At 45.3% G+C, this 17,790-nt stretch overlaps 1 protein-coding gene across 2 annotated transcripts in view; it reads left to right on the top strand.

Annotated features, from left to right (window-relative positions):
* The first annotated feature begins 1,274 nt into the window (after positions 1–1,274).
* The window catches only part of HYCC1 (hyccin PI4KA lipid kinase complex subunit 1), a 102,302-nt gene continuing 85,786 nt past the window's right edge, over positions 1,275–17,790 (top strand). The window contains exon 1 of one of the 2 annotated variants that reach the window (XM_051962229.1): positions 1,275–4,168. The gene's annotated coding sequence lies outside the window, so the exon portion shown is untranslated. The remainder of the gene's footprint in view (positions 4,169–17,790) is intronic. The other variant, XM_051962228.1, reaches the window with a different exon arrangement.

Raw genomic sequence — 17,790 nt, 5'->3', positions numbered from 1 at the left:
GAGAAATCACCCCCCCCTCCATCAGAAGGCCTCAGTTTACATCTTTCCTCCAGGAAAAACCCGTTGTAAGGCTTGCAGATCCTGCCTCCCCGGCTTTAGAAGCGCAGGATAAAACATTCATTGGCTTACAAACTGGCATCACGACAGGGAGTTTTCCTGTACGCAAGGGCCACCTATTTGTTTAGTGAATGCGTGTAAGACCCCATATATGAAAAGCCAGAAGCATTCTGATTTTAGAGTCAAAGGGCGTGATTTTTGCTCTTGGAACTTACTGCTCCCCTGACCCACAATCATAGAAGACAGATTATGGGCCAGAAATGACTTTAAAGGATATTGACTCTAATCCATCATTGAACCCGTGAGGATGAGTCCGGTTGTTATGACTCAAGCCCAGGGCTATATCCACTGAGCAACACTCCCTCAAATAACTTAAATCCTCTGAAACAGGGGTGACCTTTGAGGCATCTTGTAGCTCTGTAGCTTATGCTCCTCTTTTCTAAAACTATCTGTCCATCTGTCACACACACACCAATCTGCAAGTGTATGTGCTATGTGTACATTGCAACCCAAGTTAATACGGTTTCCAGGGCCACTAGAGAAGTGTATTAATGATGTTGAAAAGATGCCTAAGCCTTCCCAGTCCCTCTGTGAAGCTAGCCCATCAGCCTGCAAATATTTGCCCCTTCTTTCAGTCAAGGCAATTCTAATTGGATTTAAGAGGGTTCTCCTGAGAGAGATCCACTTCATTCAAGATTAGGGTTATCTAAAATGTCAGGCTTGGGCTTGGACCTTTGTGGCTCTGTTCATCACACAAAGAAAATATTTGAAGAAAAAAACAATGAATCACTGAAAAAGTATTTCTTAAATCCTTACTATATGACGGTATCAAACAAAGGGCTGAGGACGCAAATACAGAAGTGAAACTGCTGGCTCTTAAGAAAGCCATTTTCTAATGGGGTAAACAACACCCATATTTGCCTCTATTTAGAGACTGTTCAAAAGGACTAGTTCTCCAAAAACATCTCTCCTCCCCGCATTTTGGTTCCGCCACCAGCTCTAGCTTGATCTGACCTGGCTTCCTGTTTATTTTGGGATGGAGGCTTCCTAGTCTCTTTAATGTTCCCAGATATTACTTATCCAATAATAAGAGCATCAAGAATTACCCACATTTATAGAATATTTCAAACTTTCCTAAGTTCAGGGGAGTTGCTTTTCACCCCCAGGTTGCAATTCCTTCATCTGTACTCTTCCTGGTACAAATCTTTGATCCCATGAAGTGAGACTTGTCTTCCCAAAACGGGACAAGCGCCTCCTTTTTCAGGCTATTTAACAAGTACGGATTGTCAGACTTACACCAGCTTTCTGGAGCCCTGAAGTTCCCCACTACTTGTAGGGGCCGAAACTCTTGGGTGGATGCACTGAGGCAGGACCCACCAGCACTCGAGGCTATACCGATTGGATGATACTCTACGGGCACGTGCTTGGAGAATGGCCCCTCCCACTGTCCCGTGCGGGCTCGAGGATCGGTGTATACAGAGGATTGTAGGAGGGACGAGGGCGGAGTAAGACCAGCCGGGGTCACTTTGGCTGGAGGAGGAAGAAGGAGCTTGTGGAGATCCTGCTTCCATCCCCTTCACTTCTACCCTGAAAGACCCAGAGTAAAGCCCAAGGACTTTTGCTTATCCTGACTCCGCTGATTCTAAGGTATCCTGGGGGCGTGCGTGGTCTCAGGACTGCTTGCGAAAACCTTGTGACCAAAGGGGAGAAGTTGGTGCCACCTCCCACTGTCGCTGTGTGTTGTGATGGTTTAGCCTTGAACGAGACCTAGCCAAGAGAGGGGGCAGTGGGAGGGTGTTGGATTAGGGAGGCCCGGCTTCCTCCACACGGCATGTCCCCTTCACCTCTTACTTCGGGGACAGACGCTCTCCCGGTGCTCCTTCTGTCTGCCTCTCCTTCCAGGCCGGACCTGCCAACCTTGAGTGCCCCCCAGGCCTGGATCCTCTTCTTCCCGTCTATTATCCTGTTTGGGGACCTCCCCAGCTCCCATGGAGTCAATGGTCGTGTCCATACAAATGACTCTCGGCCCTCCGCTCTCTCCTGACCTTGGGAGCAGGAGAAACTTAACAAGTCTCATTTCTTAACCTCTTCGAGGGAGAGAGCCCTCATTCCCACTGCCGCTGTGAGACGCCCTAATTTATAAGGAATCTTTTAGCTCTGAATATGACTTTATAACCCATTAAACTGGAATTCTTTTCCAGGAAAATTATAACCTGATCTCCGGGAGTCTTTCCTTACTAGCAGTTGTCTATTGGACATCTCAAACTGAAGGCTCCACAGACATTTTAAGTTGAATGTCCCCTTGCCCCCAACCCGCTTTTCTTCGGAACTTTCCTTTTAATGTCCAGTCATCCACGGCCCCCCCTTTGTGTCATCCTTGACTTCTCCCTCTCCACCCAAACAGTCTGTGGCCAGATTCTGCCCCTCTCCCTTGGAAACACCGGGCCTACGTTTTCCCTTCTCCCCCTGCCCTCATCGCCTCCCGCCTGGACGGAGCCGGTGGTCTGCGGGTGGCCTTTGCCTCCTCTCTCCCACTCCTCTCTGGGCTCCACGCAGCTGCCCAAAGCGTTTTGTTCCAAGTGAAGGTTTAACCCAGTGGCTGCTTATTGCCTTCGGGGGGATGGAAAACGCTCTGTTCGGCATCTGTAAAGCCCTGTTCAACCTGCTCCCTTCCTACCTTTCCAGTCTTCTCCCACTTTAGGGGGCTCCAGGCACTGTAGGAACCTACCACTACCTGCCCGCCCCAGCGCGTGCGCACCAGCCTCCCAATCAGAGCTTTTCGCCCATTTTCGAGAATCCTCAGACCCTAAGCGTCGGTTCCTTCCCTCTGGGATTCCAATTTACTGTGTCTCTGTGTCCGTAGCTGGCTGCGTCCGGTCTCTCCTTTGGGTGGCAAGCTCCTTGCCCCTCCCCCCCGCTCTGCGTCCCCGGGCTCAGCCTGGAAGTCCGGCTCAGTCCTTAATGATCAGTGGCTGACGAGACTTCGGGGAGACCTTGGACGAGCCTGCTCAGTAGCCAGCAGAGCCGGGGCGGCTCTCGGAGCCTCGAGGCGGCCAAGTTCGCCCACACCTGCGCGCTTGCCCAATGCGAAGAGAGGTCCGGGGGCCATGGACGCTGGCTTTGAGGAGCTGCTCTTAGGAGCTGATAGCATGGATTTCTTTCTAGAAGATTTTTCTAACGGTTACGACCCCGAGTCGGTAAGAAACTGACATTTATGGAGCCTTAAGGCTTGGTAATTGCGCTCGCGTGATGTCACGTCCTTTACAACAACCCCTTTAACAGATGAGGTCCCTGAGGCGCAGAGAAGTTTGCTCCAGAGCAGGCCTCGGGGGGATTCCAGCTCTTTCTCCGGACCCTCAAGTCCCGCACCTCTGACCCCACCCCCAGCCGTGGGAACTGGGGCGCTTGTCCATTTCCAGACTTTATTTCCTTTGGGAATTTTATACTGGTGAGATTGAGAGCCTGAATTGGGTCCTTAAGAAGGGCAGTGCTGGGGATTAAGTCTCCAGATCAAGGGATTAGAAGACTCATTTGTTTCCTATGGGATTAAGGTGAATTTGAGCTCGCAAAGCAGCTCTCCTCCACGCGGGGGGCCCAGTTCAGGACTAAGAGAACTTCCACCCCACCCCGCCCCATCAGATCCAGTTGTCAATCACTCCCTCTCTCTCCGGCATGGCTCCGCCCTCAAGGGAGGCCCCGCCCCGCCCCCAGCTCGCGCTCTATTCCAGCGCCTCCCGCCTCTCCTTTAGACTCCGCCCTCAAGCCCAACAATGGGACGTTCCTATAGGTCTAGAAGTTGTTCTGGTCCCGCCCCCTAGAAGGCGATAGGTCCGGGCTCCGTGAAGCGGCGGTGGTTGGCTGCCCGGCGACGGGTTCCCGGTCGTGCCTGTCAGAGCGGCTGGCGGCCGTGGCGGCTCTTCGGCCGGCTTGTCTGTCAGTCAGCGGAGCGGGCACGATGGCTTGCGGGGAGTCCTGGTAGCGGGCGGGCTGGGGGAGCCGCCGGAGGAGGAGGAGGAGGAGGAGGAAGAGGAGGAGGAGGAGGAAGAGTCGGGGAGGAGGGCGGGTCGGAGCCGCTGCGACGGAGAACCCCCAGGCTCGGGGCACTGCTCTGGTGAGGGGGGCGCGCGGGGCCCGAGGCCCCTGGGCCCAGCCGTGACTAACGGCTGCCGGGACGGGCGGGGCCGGGGCTAGGGGGTGGAGCTGGGTGGGGCGGGGCCAGGGCTAGGGGGCGGGGCCCAGGCGCGGCGCGTGCCCGGACTGGGGGCGGGGCCGAACCAGGGAGTGAGCGCCCCCATCTGTCCGGACCGAGGCTGGGTCAGACCCCCCCCAGTCCTCCCCGGACCCCAACCCCACCTCCCCTCTTCCTCCTGACCCTCCCCGGCCTCGCCTCCCCACCCTCCCTTAGCTTTACCTTTGACCTTGCTTGGCCCCTTTGACCTTCTTTGGCCCCACCCCTGACCCCTGCCTTCGTAGACCCCTTTGATCCCATAACCCCCTTGGCGCCTCCTTTGGCCCCACTTGTCTTCTCCAGATCCTTGCCTAAACCCCAGTCTTGTTGGACTCCTTTCTCTTGACCTTTGTTGACTTCTTTGACCTCCCCACCTAGCTTGACCCCTTCTCTTGACCTTCCTTGACCCCATGTCTCCCTTGACCTCTTTTGGCCCCATCTGACCCCTGCCTTGACTCCATGACCCCTACCTAAACTCTAGCCTGGTTGGATCCCTTTCCTTTGATCTTCCTTGGCCCCTTTGACCTCCCAGCTTGACCCTTTACTTTGACCTTCACTTTACCCTTCCCTTGACTTTTCTTGACCCCATGTTCCCTTGACCTTCTTTGACTCCACTTGTCTTCTCCAGGCTCCTGCTTAAACTCCAGCCTTGTTGAACTTCTTTCCTTTGACCTCCATTGACCTCCTCATCCACCCTTGCCTAGCTTGATCCCTTCCCTTGACCTTTCTTGACCCCATGCTTCTCTTGACTTCCTTTGGCCCCGCCCTTGTTTTCTTTGACCTCTTCCCCATGACCTTCCCCCTATCACCTTCCTCCTATAATCCCCCCATGCTTCCTCATCCAGTCTCCACATTGAGACCCGCTGGTGAGAAAAGAGCCTTCATGTGACCCTTGCCTTCTTTGAGTGGCCTCTGCCCAGCCTCTGGCCTTGCAGGCAGAGGCGCCCCCTAATGTGGCAGCGGGAGCGGGGGAGTCTGCGCCCTCCTCGGGCTTCAGCTGCTGGTCCTTCTGCCGAGGAGGCCCCGCACTGTGCCCGGGGGGGGCGGCTGGGCTCCTGGTTTCCCAAGGACCGGGCCGCTGTCCTCCCCCAGGGTCACAGGCCATGCTCTGGGGGGGCTTCCGGCCAGTCCCCTCGTGTTACCGAAGGGACAAGTTAAGGGACAAAGAAGCAGTAAATGGCCCAAAGGAGCCTTTGAATCCCTGCGTCTGCAGACTTTATTCCCAGCATGTGCTTTCATCAGGAATTGCGATCCTCAGACCCAGTACTATTTTCAGTACTATTCAGTACTATTTTTGTGGGTGTTTCGGGATTTTAACGGGTTGCCAGTGTTTTAGAATTGCATCTGAGTCCATTGAATTCAGACCAACTTCTATACTTGATGTCTTCTACTTGGAGAAGGGAGAGCAATATGACATGAGCCCTCGGTTAATCCAAAGCAAGAGCCCTGCCCCTGTGCCCGAGGCCCCCTGTCACCTTGGGGCCACTCCTGGGCCGGGGTCCCGCCTTCCTGGGCCTTTGAGACCCTTCCCGATGGGGAAGTCGGGCCCCTGAGGCCTCAAGAAACTTTGTGCCAAACTTGGTTGACTTAGTGCTCAATTATAGTGCTGAAAGTTCCAGGAAAAGTTTGGTCATGTAGTAATTGGTCATGAATAAAGAGGTTCTGGAATCTTGGTCTGAGTAAAGATAGAAAGATGGAGCTAACTTTGAGGGAGGACAGTTGTCCTGACATTTATGGAGTTCACTGACTGTGTCTCGAGATTCCTGGAGATTCCCTCATCATTAGGAAGAATTTACCAAGAGTTTAACAACACTCCCTTCTCCCAAAGAAACTGCCTACTAATTTTTAGAGTTTATAATAAATAGCCAAAAACAAGGGACTTCTTAAATTCAAGGGAAAGGCAGCAAAGGAAAAAACTGATGTTGGTATTTTGATAGATTTATAGATTTTTGGAAGTCAGTTTGTTAAACTAATTAACATGCTCTTAAAAAAAAAAAAACCATTGGGGGCAGAAGGCACTTGCCTATTTATGGAAAAAAATCCGATCACACCTGAGTTTTTTCTTCATCTCATATTTGTCATTTTTATTGGAAGAGGAATTAAAAAAAATTTCCTCCTTATTAATATCAGGAAATTTATATGGAGCCTATCAAGGATATGCTAACCATTGTCTATGAAACAGAGGTACTTTTTCATTCATAATTCAGTAACTTATGCCAGAGGCCCAAGGAGACTTGCCCTCAAAGAGCTTACAGTGTCATGAGACCTATTAATTACTTCTGATTATGATTTATTTATGATTTTATGATTATGATTTATTCATGATGTACCGAATGGTTTTTTTTTTTTTTGTTATTGAGGGTGTGGCATTTTGATGGAAATAGCTATTTTTGGAAAAGTTTAATTTTAGAAATCTGAGTTTTAGCATAGTTCATGACCACTCAATTTTACTGAGGTTTGTATCTCTAGACTTAGGTTTTATTTAGGCCCCTGCGAGTTTGTGGAAAATATTTCGCAAACTATTATGTAAATGTGAACGAACTATTATTAATTTAAAAACAATTTAAACTTAGCTTAAACTGCCTTTAGTATACAACATTAAAGTATACTTAATGTTGTAATTATTTCAAAACCCAACCAGTGGATATCACACTTGTGGTGTTCCAGGCACTGTGTGAAGAGTCAGGGCTACAAAGAAAAGCAAACACAGTACTTGCCCTCAAGGGCTTACGTTCTAATGGGCTGACCCCAGGTGAGTGGGGAGATGGAGACGCCTTCATTGACCATAAGGGAGCTCTGAAAGGGAGAGCATTTTGGCAGGAGAATGACAAGTTCTGCTTTGCGTTCAGAGTTCTACGGTAGGTGCCCCTCCTTTGGGATGGCTGAGAAGCTACTGGTGATGTGAGACTGGAGGTCGGGAGAGAGGTAAGGGCCCGGCACAGTTTCACTTATAAACTGTAAGACTTTAATCAGTTCCTTAAACGAAGGACGAGATCATTGATTCAGCGTTGGAAGGGACATTTGTGAAGGAGGGCCTCTCACGGCAGCCATGGGATGGAGGAGTGTCTTCTAGTCCCATTTATTCCTCTTCCATCTGGGTGATCGCAGCAAGCCGGTGACTATGGTCAGTGTTCTAAAGAGGTTTATGGAAGGACGGTCCTCGGAGCTGATGGCTAGAGGAGCTGGAGGGGCTTCAGGTCTGCGACTGGACTGGGGGGGATGGAGTGTGGGGGGCTGCTCCACAATGGCAAGGGCTATAATACAGTTTACCTTAAAGACCAGGGAAGCCTTTTGGGCTCTGGGGGCAAAGATGGAAGCCTGTGTAGGAGGGATGCTAGGCGAGGGTACAGGGGAGCCAGCTCCTGTTTGTTGAACCGATCAAAGACTTCAGGAAGGGGCCTCTGCATTTCCCTTTGTGATGTCCTGTGGGGCTGGGGGTTGGACTTTGGATTTCAAGGCTTAGAAGTTCCTTTACCAGATGTGGAGGCCTGCATTCCTTTCTCTGTAATTAAAAGTCTTATTAAGTGGAGGCTGGGAGTTGTTCAGGATCCCACAGCCAGGCCAGCATGCGTCATCGGCCAGACTCGGACACAGCTGGCCCAGCTCTTTATCCACTGGTCCAAGGCTGTGTCTTTCCTTTAGGACAGTAACTTTTGAGAATCAACTTCCAGCCTACCAAGATCTTGTTAAGACATTATTCAGTCATGTCTGAATCTTTGTGACCTCATTTGGGGTTTTCTCAGCAGAGATACTGGATGGTTGGCCATTTCCTTCTCCAGCTCATTTCACAGATGAGGAAACTGAGGCACACAGCATGAAGGCATTTGGCCAGGATCACACAGCTGGAAGTCTCTGAGGTTGGGTTTGGAGTTGGGAAGAGGAGTCTCCCTGACTCCAGGCCTACCATTCTATCCATTGTGCCCTGGGTTGCTCTCAAAGAGGAGGCAAGTTTAGCTAGTAAACAAGCCATACCCACTCATTTATGTCTCCCAGAGGGAAGGTGGCACGTGCAGTTATAAAATTCTAAGACATAAAGTGTCCTTATAGCTATGCAAACGAGACCCCCGAGAAGGCCCCCCCCCTTACCCGCTTTAGCACAGGAGATCCCAGGTGTGCCTGCCAATAAGATAAACACAGGTGACAAAGGAAGGCAAAAATCTGGTCCTTATCTTCTGGGAGATAAGGGAGGAAACGCCATGTAAATGACTTTGTGTTATCAGCCCTCTGGGTGTCACTGGAAGGGTGCCTGGCTCCTGGAGGCCCTGGGAGAGGCCTCCGACACAAAGGGCCCAGGTGGAGGCTGAGCCGGATCATGGCTTCCCGAGGGATTAAGGAGCCCCAGGAGCTGACGGAGGAGGGTGACATGATCAGAGCGAGCTCTAAAAGCCTCCCCAGGCAGCAGTTGTAGCATCACTGTTGGAGGCCCTCAGAAAAGCAGCGGCTTGCAGAGGGGGTTTCCTTCCCCATAAGGGTGACTGAAGGACCCATTCCTTTGCAGGCCTTGGCACCGAGCTCTCAGAGGTCTCTCTTTGGAGCTGGCTTTGGGGAAGGAGACTGGGTGGCCATCATCTCTCTGCCCAGCTGGAGTGGAGTGTGGCCGAGGAGGGACCAGGCTTCCCTTGGTGTCTTCCCTGGAATCTCCCAGGCATTTAACACAGCATAGAAGTCATGCTTTAAGAGCGAGCGGTCTCCGCAGAGTGTGTATGGTAAGGAGAGCCAGGAGAAACCCTCTCAGGGGGATGTTTACACAACATACTTACAGAACCTCAGTTTATTGGCTGTTAGAGAGGCACTCGGTCATGTGGGCCTGGTACAGGGAGGCCTCGTGGCATATGGGATGCAAAAAGGGCTGGAATCGGCAAGAGTTGGGTTCAATTTCTGGCCCTGATCTTGGGCACTTCATTTCTCCGCTCTGGGCTTCAGGTTCTGTAAAGTGAAGGTTAATTGGTGGACTAGTTGCTATCTGAGATTACTTCCAGTTCCAAAGACTTTTTGCTAAATATGTTCTTTATAAATGCTCTCTTTATTGAAGAGTGAGGAATTTGAGGGACACAGGTTAGAAGATTTCTCTTTGCTGAGCCCAGTAGGTCAAGTTCCTATGATTTACCTGGTATGGCAGCTCCTAGGTACATTGAAACCCATGGTGGGAAGGAAGTGGAGAATGTACGTAAGGTGGAGAACCTGGGGCCTGGTTACACAGCTATTGTGTCAGATGTAGGAAAGGTGCCAAGTCTAGCAGTCAACCCATCTCCCAGGCCATGCTGCTTTTCAGTCTTTTTATGGCAGATATTAAAAATGGTTTATTTGTTGAAGTTTGTGTTTTATTGGGAAAAATGTATTACTATGCTGAGAATTTATTAATGCCTACCATTTAGTACTTGGCAATGGCGAAATAAAAAGACAAATGAGCTTAGATTCTTTTGCTCAAAAGACCTTCTTGAACATTGTCTTGATGACTTCACATTAAGTTTTTTGTTATCTCCTAGAAACTGCAAAATTTTGAGAACTGAGACTTTTAGACTCAGGCCAAATTACTTGAGGATCTGCTTCCTGCCTATGTAAATGGATTGGGATTTAATTTTGTAATTGTCACACAGTTTAATGGAAGTACGGTATGTATATATTTATGAGTGTATATATATGTGTACATACCTGTGTGTTCACATTCTGAACTCTCAAGTATTACTGCAGAACTCAGCTTTTACAAATTTTAAGTTAACTTTCTTGTAAGTGGACACCTGACTTAAATAGATATACATTAGAAATACTGAAATTGGGTGAACAGTTTGACTTTCTCTATTGTGTTTTTGTTTTACTAGTCAAATTTTTCCATTTATATGAGTGGTACTATTTGGAGAGACCCAAAACTCAATGAGCTAGATCATGGCTTCCCGAGGGATTAGGGAGCCCCAGGAGCTGATGGAGGAGGGTGACATGATCAGACCGGAGCTCTGAAAGCCTCCCCAGGCAGCAGTTGTAGCAGTCACTATTGGAGGCCCTCAGAAAAGCAGCGGCTTGCAGAGGGGATTTCCTTCCCCATGAGGGTGACTGAAGGAAGTCTAAATTTTAAGGCTCTTAGAATCTAAGTACTAAGGTACTAAATCACCAATCTATGTATTTTATTTAGCATCTACATACCAGGTGCTTTAGAGGAAATTTAGTACTACCACTAACTAGGGACCAGGACATTTTTACATTACCCCCTTGAGGCAAGTGTTATTAATATCTACATTTTGCAGATGAGGAAACAGACTAATTGCTCAGGGTAGTATATTAGTGAGTATCTGAAGTAGGATTTGAACTCTGGTCTTCCTGACTCCAAACTATTAATGTTCCAATCACTGCATCTTAGAGAATCTTGTAATACTGATCTGACCTCTCTGCCTTTGAGAAACTCACTGTAGAATCAGAGAAAAGAATAAAAGCATTACTGAAGATTATGTGGAGGAGGAGGAATAAGGGAGGAGGCATTTCAGGTTTCAGCAGGACTTGTACATTGACCTTTCACTTCTTGTTGCATTGTTTGAATCTCTAGTGTCTTTTAAGTGTCTGCTAGATTTGTGTATCATTGCCAGCTCAACATATCTAAAACACGATTACTTATCCTTCCTAAAACTGTTGGATTCAGTATAATTTAGCTTTCTGAAGAATTAATTTAGCTGGTTCTAAACTTGATCAAGAAATTAGCTGACTAGAAACTGGACTCAGAACCATTTGTCTTGCCCTAGCTTCTGGAGAGTCCAGAGGACTTGATCTTATTGGGGTCCATTTTTCAATACAGTTAGATCTCACCACATAATGCTGTCAGATCTTTCTCTGATGGAAAAGGAATTCATTTTCCTAGACTATGTAATTCTTCTGAACAGACACTGGTCAACCAGTTAGGAAGCAGTAAGGGAGAATTGCAGTGAGGACCTGATTTTTAGAGTAGATCTTAAAGCCTGCTAGTTTAGACATACTGATAAAAGTGGTCCCTCTTGGTTTGTAGCTTTTAACTGGAGGATAGTTTCTACCACCACAAAAATGGGGTGAAAGACCCAGCACCTCATGTGTAGGTTGCATAGATAGATTTCCCTTTAAGAGGAGAGGGAAGGCTGTTCTCAGGATCGTTAGATTGACTTTTCTGCTGTTTGAGCCATTAAAAAGTCAAATTAATGGGGAATTGGTATCAGAAGTTTTAGCAGAATTCCCATTCACCTGTAGGAATACCCTTATTGTCTTACTAACTACCCAGTCAGTTGATGTGGTAAATGGAGAGGTGAAGGAAAAAAGCCATTTTTTATCTAAATGACTATCATATAATGTTAGGAATTATTAGCTTTTATTATTAGTACTGTCATTACCTTTTGTGGCCCACCTGAATTAGGCTTGGTGCAGAGTATTTGGTAGGGTTGGTAGAGATTTTCTGCTTAATTTTATTGTTGAAATGGGTGAAGTATTGTGTAGAAGAAATGGCATCCAGTGGGGTTGTAGTATTTCTAAAAATCAATTTTGCCTTGATTCTTTTTTTTTTTTTCATTTTGCAAAAGTTTTTATTTCCAAACCCTATGTTGAAACAAACATATAAATTCTCATTGAATGGACAGGGCCTGAGGCTAGAGAAAGACTGAGATTTGGAAAGGCTTTATCTTGAGCCATTGCACGGTATAACTGTGTCAATGGTATCCAGCATGTAAGTTTTCTTAATAGTATTTTATTTTTTCCAATTCCATGCAAAGATAGTTTTTTTTAATAATAGCTCCTTAGCTTTCAAACACATGTAATAATCTTCAGCATTCACCTCCCCCAAAACAAACAAACAAACAAACAAACCCCCAAACCAACCCTCCTCCTCCCTCAGACAACAAGCAATCCACTATAGGTTAAAAAGGTGCAGTTCTTCCAGACATATCTTCACATCTATTAACATGCTTCACACAAAAAAGACAAAAAAAAATCAGAGGAACAAAACAAGCAAACAACAACAACAAAAGGAAAAATACTATGCTGTGATCTGGGTTCTTGTTCTTTAGAAAAACTGGATTGCCAGCATCAGGAGAATGAAGAAAAGTTGTCTTTGAACGTAAGATAATGAGAGGTAGTGGGGAGTGATCACTGAGGACCAGTCTCTGGAAAGCTGAGGAGTGGCAGTAAAAAGGCAATAGGAGGAGGGACTGATGCTACAGGTTGCAAGTGGGATTTCTGACCCAGATGGGCCAGTATTAGATTAAACCCCAGAAAGATGAAGCAGAGGAAGCTAAGAGCAGAGGTGAAGACGAGGAATCAGAATCTGGGCTGGTGGGGACTGGTTCCCTAGGGAAGTCAGAGCATGGGTGGCAGGGAGAGGCCTGGGCCACCAAACCACGTGCAAGGCTCCCTGGGGACCACCTGTGGCTTTATTTTAAAAGGTTTCACTGCATGTTTACTGACTTTGTTAAATATTTCCAATTTTTTAATCTGGTTTGTGCCATGTTTGGGAGCGGCTCCTTAATTTAGCAGCTTCTAAACTTGATGAAAATAATGTGCTGCAGCTGCATGTTTGATATCTCTGGTCTAATAGAAGCAATTCAGAATTTTTGTCAGGAGAAGAAAGAGTCTTGGAGAGTTTTCTGAGAATTTGCTCTTGCTTCAAGGACAGTTGCATCAGGTAGAGGCCTCAAAATGCGGTAGCTTTTGTCCCTTTTTAGAGCTAAAATGGGAAGTTCAGCATACTTGACCTTACAGAGATGAATTCTATTTGCAGCCAGTTACCAAGGGGGATGGCAAGGAAGGGTTTCTGTCCTTTCTCTGTTTTTCATGGTTCTCCTATTTCTGGGCAGAGTCCCACCTGAGTGCCGTTAAGCTTTCCCACCACACCACTATATGGGCTGGTTAAGTTTGAGCAGGACGTGGGGGCAGTCCCAGCAGCTGCTCCAGCAATCAAGACTGTTCACACACATGGACAGTCTCAGGGTGTTGTCATGTTAAGTGGGTGGAAGATGATATTTTTCCCTGTAAGGAGTTTTGGGTAAGGCTTTTGAAACACAAGGTAAACAAGATGATTGATTGAAGGTCAACCTTTTGGGGTGTGAGTAAAATGCTATCATGACATCTTTGACTAGAGCAATGAAGTTCTGTCTGACCCACTCAGATCCTGAATATCTCCTAAAAGCTTTGGACTCTTGGACTTCTTTCATCCCATCATCTCTTTCAGAACCAACTAAGCCTTTGCATCCAAAATGGAGGTGCTGTTGGTGTGATCCCCCTTACAAGAGCCAAGGTTCTAATTGGAGGAACACCAAGCTTGCACAGGAGGGACAGCATCAGGTACATAAGGGGATGGTAGATATGGCCATTGGATCAAAGAGTACATTGAGTGGGGGTAGGGATCAGGTGTTAAAAGATGAGAAAGGTAAGAAGGGGCCAGATTAGGAAGGGCTTTAAATGCCAGAAGGTTTTCTATTTGATGCTGGGGTGATAAGGAGCCAATGGAGTTTATTGCTTGGGAAAGTGACATGTTCATATCTAGGCTTTACGAAATCTCTTTGACAGTTGAGGAGAGGATGAACTGAGGTGGGCAGACTTCCAGGAGCCATTGCAAGATAGGTGGTAGAGTGTCAGAAGGGAGAGAAGGGGTGAAGATGAAAGATGTTGCGAAGATCAAATCAGCAGGACTTGGCAACTAATGGCATTTGTGGGGTGAGAGAGAGGAGTAATTGAGGCTGGCTTATGAGCATGTGAGCCTGGCTGATCTTAGAGCCTGGACCATTGCAAGCCATTTCTCCGCTTTGGGATCAGGAGCTGTTTAAGGGCCATCACACACCACCTGCTGACCACAACAACCAGGAAACATTACAAAGTGGCTCTGTCCCCTCGAGCAAGGAGAGTGCTTCATCACTTTCTTTATGTCCAGTGGAGCATCTGCTTTTGGAGGGTCAGTAGGATGAGTCCTGCATGGTTCTAGACCTGCCTCTGAATGGCTTTCTCTCGCCATCTCAGGGTAACTGCTTGATGGCACAGTGGATAGAACATTGGGGGGGGGGGAGTCAGAAAGATTCGGGATAACCCTTCCTTAGATTTACCTGTGTGTCCCTGGCACATCCCTTAATTTCTCTTCTTTGTTTCCTCATCTGTAAAATGGGGATCATAATAGCCCACCCACCTTATAGGATTATTTGGAGGATCAAGTAGGACATGTAAAGTGTTCTGTAAACGTTAACATGCCATAGAAATACTTATTACTGAGAGCTTTGTCCTAACTTTGACGAATGTTTATTCAGGATATGGGATTACTCTATCAGGTTATGTCTACGACTGCAGCAGCTTTTGTCAAAGAGGTTTTAGACAATGTCTTTCTTCCTCATGGACACCTCTGTACTATCACTTCTGATTAGGGTATGCATTTTAATGTAAAGAAGGTTCAAGGTTGAGTTCATCATCATCACAGTAAATGAATTTTCAATCACCCACATCATCCTTGGGCAGGTAGAATTGTTTAATACTATTAAAATGAATTTTTAAAACAACTTTATCAAACCCCAAGTCATTCGAGTTGAATATTCTACCCTTGTGAGGTTTTCTCCTTGCTGTCCTTTGTATCCCCTTGAGAGTCAATCAGCAAGCTAGTGCCACATTTTTTGTATTATGTGATTGTTGAAATGATTCTTGAGGATACAAGGAGGGTCAATTGGAGTTAGTTTCTATAGTAAAGCATAGTGGGCAAATGAAAATAGGAAGGTAGCCATGGGGATAAGGTAATTGAATAAGCCTGGCCATGAGGAGAAATGAGCTTTGGTTCACCCACGTGGGCTCAGCCCATGCAAGTGATTGAGGCCTTGACTCAAGTAGGTAGAAGACTCAAGAAGTCTTCCAGGAATTGATTAGTCAGGATTGACTCTTTGTAAGTCAGGTCTTAATCAAGTATTTTGCCTAATATCATTGTCTGAGCTTCCTGATTTGTCTTTTGGCAACTTTCTTTTGGAGGGTATTAAGGAGGACATTTCAGAAGTATTGGTTTCTTCTATTAGAAGATTTGTCCTCTATATATATTTGGCTTACTTTCAAAAAAAAATTCACCTTTGGTAGTGTGATCTCTGGTACACAGACGTATAAATAACCAGAGCTCTTTGGAACTGATGAGTAGGAATGGGCCAGGATTAATGCTCAGCTCAATAGTTATCAAAGGGTTGGGTTTCCACTGTCAACTGGACAGCTACTCCCCAACCTCCAGTTGTCAATTCTTTTATTAAAGTCGTGGTAGTGAAGGTTAATCCTTTTTTGGCAGTGGCCTTCCTCATGGCAACTAGAACTTTTGATTTTATTTTTTTTAAATGAACTTCAGAACCTGCTTTTCTTTGTCATCTCATAGGGAAGAAACCTACCCAACTTCTGGATCACTAATATCGTAAACTTGGTATATTTAAGTTTTAAGTGCCCACTTGCTAAGGCCAATGGCTATGGTGTAACCTGCAATATTATTACCTCATTGACAATAATAACAAAAAGGTCTCCAAACTAAATTGTGATATATTGATCAGCATCATTGATTGTAATCTTGGAGTGGTGAGGTTCATTTTTGTGGAGTTCTCTTAAAAAGGCATCTTCAAAAGTGATAGTTTTGTTTCCTCTTTGATCATGCTTATTTCTGCAACTTCTTTTTCTTGTCTCAGTGCAACAACTAGCATTACTAGCACTATGTCAAATTGTGGGGGTGATAATGGACATATTTGCTTTATCCCAGTATTAGGAGGACCTCTAGCTTTTCTCCATTACATATAATGTTGAGGCTGGATTTTAGATAGATACTATGTTTTAAGGAGAGTTCCATTTATTCTTATGGTTTGTAATTAAAAAAAAAAAGACATGGTTGTTTTATTTTGACAAAATCTTTTCTAGTATTTATTGATTATGATAAAATCATTTTATTGTTATTGTTAGTTATAGTTCATTATGCTTATAGTTTTCCTTATTTGAAACAGTTTTTCATTCTTTGTATAAATGCAATGTGGTTATAGTATATTATATTTTTAATATGTTGTAAGCTCTGAGCTAGTAATTGCTATTTCTGCTCTTATATGCTTTAAGGATATTGTTCTTTAGTTTTCTTTCTCTGCTTTGTCTCTTCCTTGATTTCAGTATCAAGACCATATTTATGTGATAGAGTTTAAAAACATCCCATCTTTTTCTATTTTTACAAACAGTTTATATAATATTGGAGTTAATTGTACTCTAATATTTGGTGAAATTAACTTGTAAAACTTGGTTTTGGAGTTTTTTTCTTATAGAACTCATATATGGTTTGCTCAATTTCTTTTTAGGAAATTGAATTATTAATTTTTTTATTTTTTGATCTGAAAGTCCTGTTATTTGATGTGAGTATTCATCTGTTTCATGAGTTAGCCATTTTGTTACCATATATTTGAATAAAATAATTCTTAATAATTTTCTTTATCTTTGTTGTTAATTCTTTTCATTTTTTTCTTAGTGGAAATTTAATTTTCCTCTCTCTTTTAAAAAAAATCAGATTGTCTTTATCTCTTAATAGTTGTTTTTCCTCAGGAAAAAAAATGAGCTAGTTTTCATGTATCAGTTCAGTGATGTTTCTTGCTTTCAATTATATTAATTTTTCTTTGATATTCAAAACTTTTATCTTAGTGATTAGTTTGGCTTTTTTGGTGGTTGTCTCTTGTACTGAATTGTTTACTTTCCTTCTAATTCTTTCCTATAGTGTTCTTATTTATTTTATAATATCTTTATTTCTCATTTTACCTCTTAAAGAAATTCTAATAGACCTGATAGCCAAATTATACTTTTATTTGAGGTTTTGCTCATAATCACAGTGTTCTTCTTTTCCTCTCTCCTTGGGTCTTGAATGTTTCTGAATTAGTGAAATTTAGTGTCTTTTGTTTATTCATATTTCTGGTTTTCACACTTGAATTTGCACTTCTTTTTCTTTCTTTTTTGGCCAGGACCACGTTTTAACTATTCTTGCACATTGCATGGGATGATAGGAACATTTTTTTGTTCCCCAGGTGATTGTCTGGTGTCCTGCCCTTGGCTCTCCTTTTGCAGATGAATGCTGATAGGTCTTAGACTTTGTACACATCAAAGGATACTGGTCTTCTGGACCATTCGAGGTGGCTCCTTTGGCACTTTCAGATTCCCTGACATTGGAGGATTGATTACTGCTCTGTAGATAGGAGCTGAGGAGCTTGGTGGGTTGGGGGGTTTACATCTCCTTTCTTCCCCCAGGCCCAGACCTCTATGAGTACTTCACTTCCCTGGAGCTTCCTGTTTGGAATAGGAGGCCTCCAAGGGCTGTGCTTGCCTTTTTCATGCAGCTAGGCCTCTTATTAATGTCAGAAGCTTCTGGGCAGCCTCCTTTGCTCACCTGGCTTAGGTGAGGGTTACTTATATTTTGTCTTAATCAGTTTTTCATCTTATTTTTTCTGGAATATGTGTGGGAATCGGGCTGTTTTCTCAAGTAACTGGAGTCTTTAATTTGTTTATTTTAGTGAAATAAGAAAAAAATTGGAACACATAGCAGG

This window comes from Antechinus flavipes, chromosome 5, assembly GCF_016432865.1.
Source record: "Antechinus flavipes isolate AdamAnt ecotype Samford, QLD, Australia chromosome 5, AdamAnt_v2, whole genome shotgun sequence".
Taxonomy (NCBI): Eukaryota; Metazoa; Chordata; class Mammalia; order Dasyuromorphia; family Dasyuridae; genus Antechinus; species Antechinus flavipes.
This window is presented reverse-complemented; position numbering and strand designations above follow the sequence as displayed.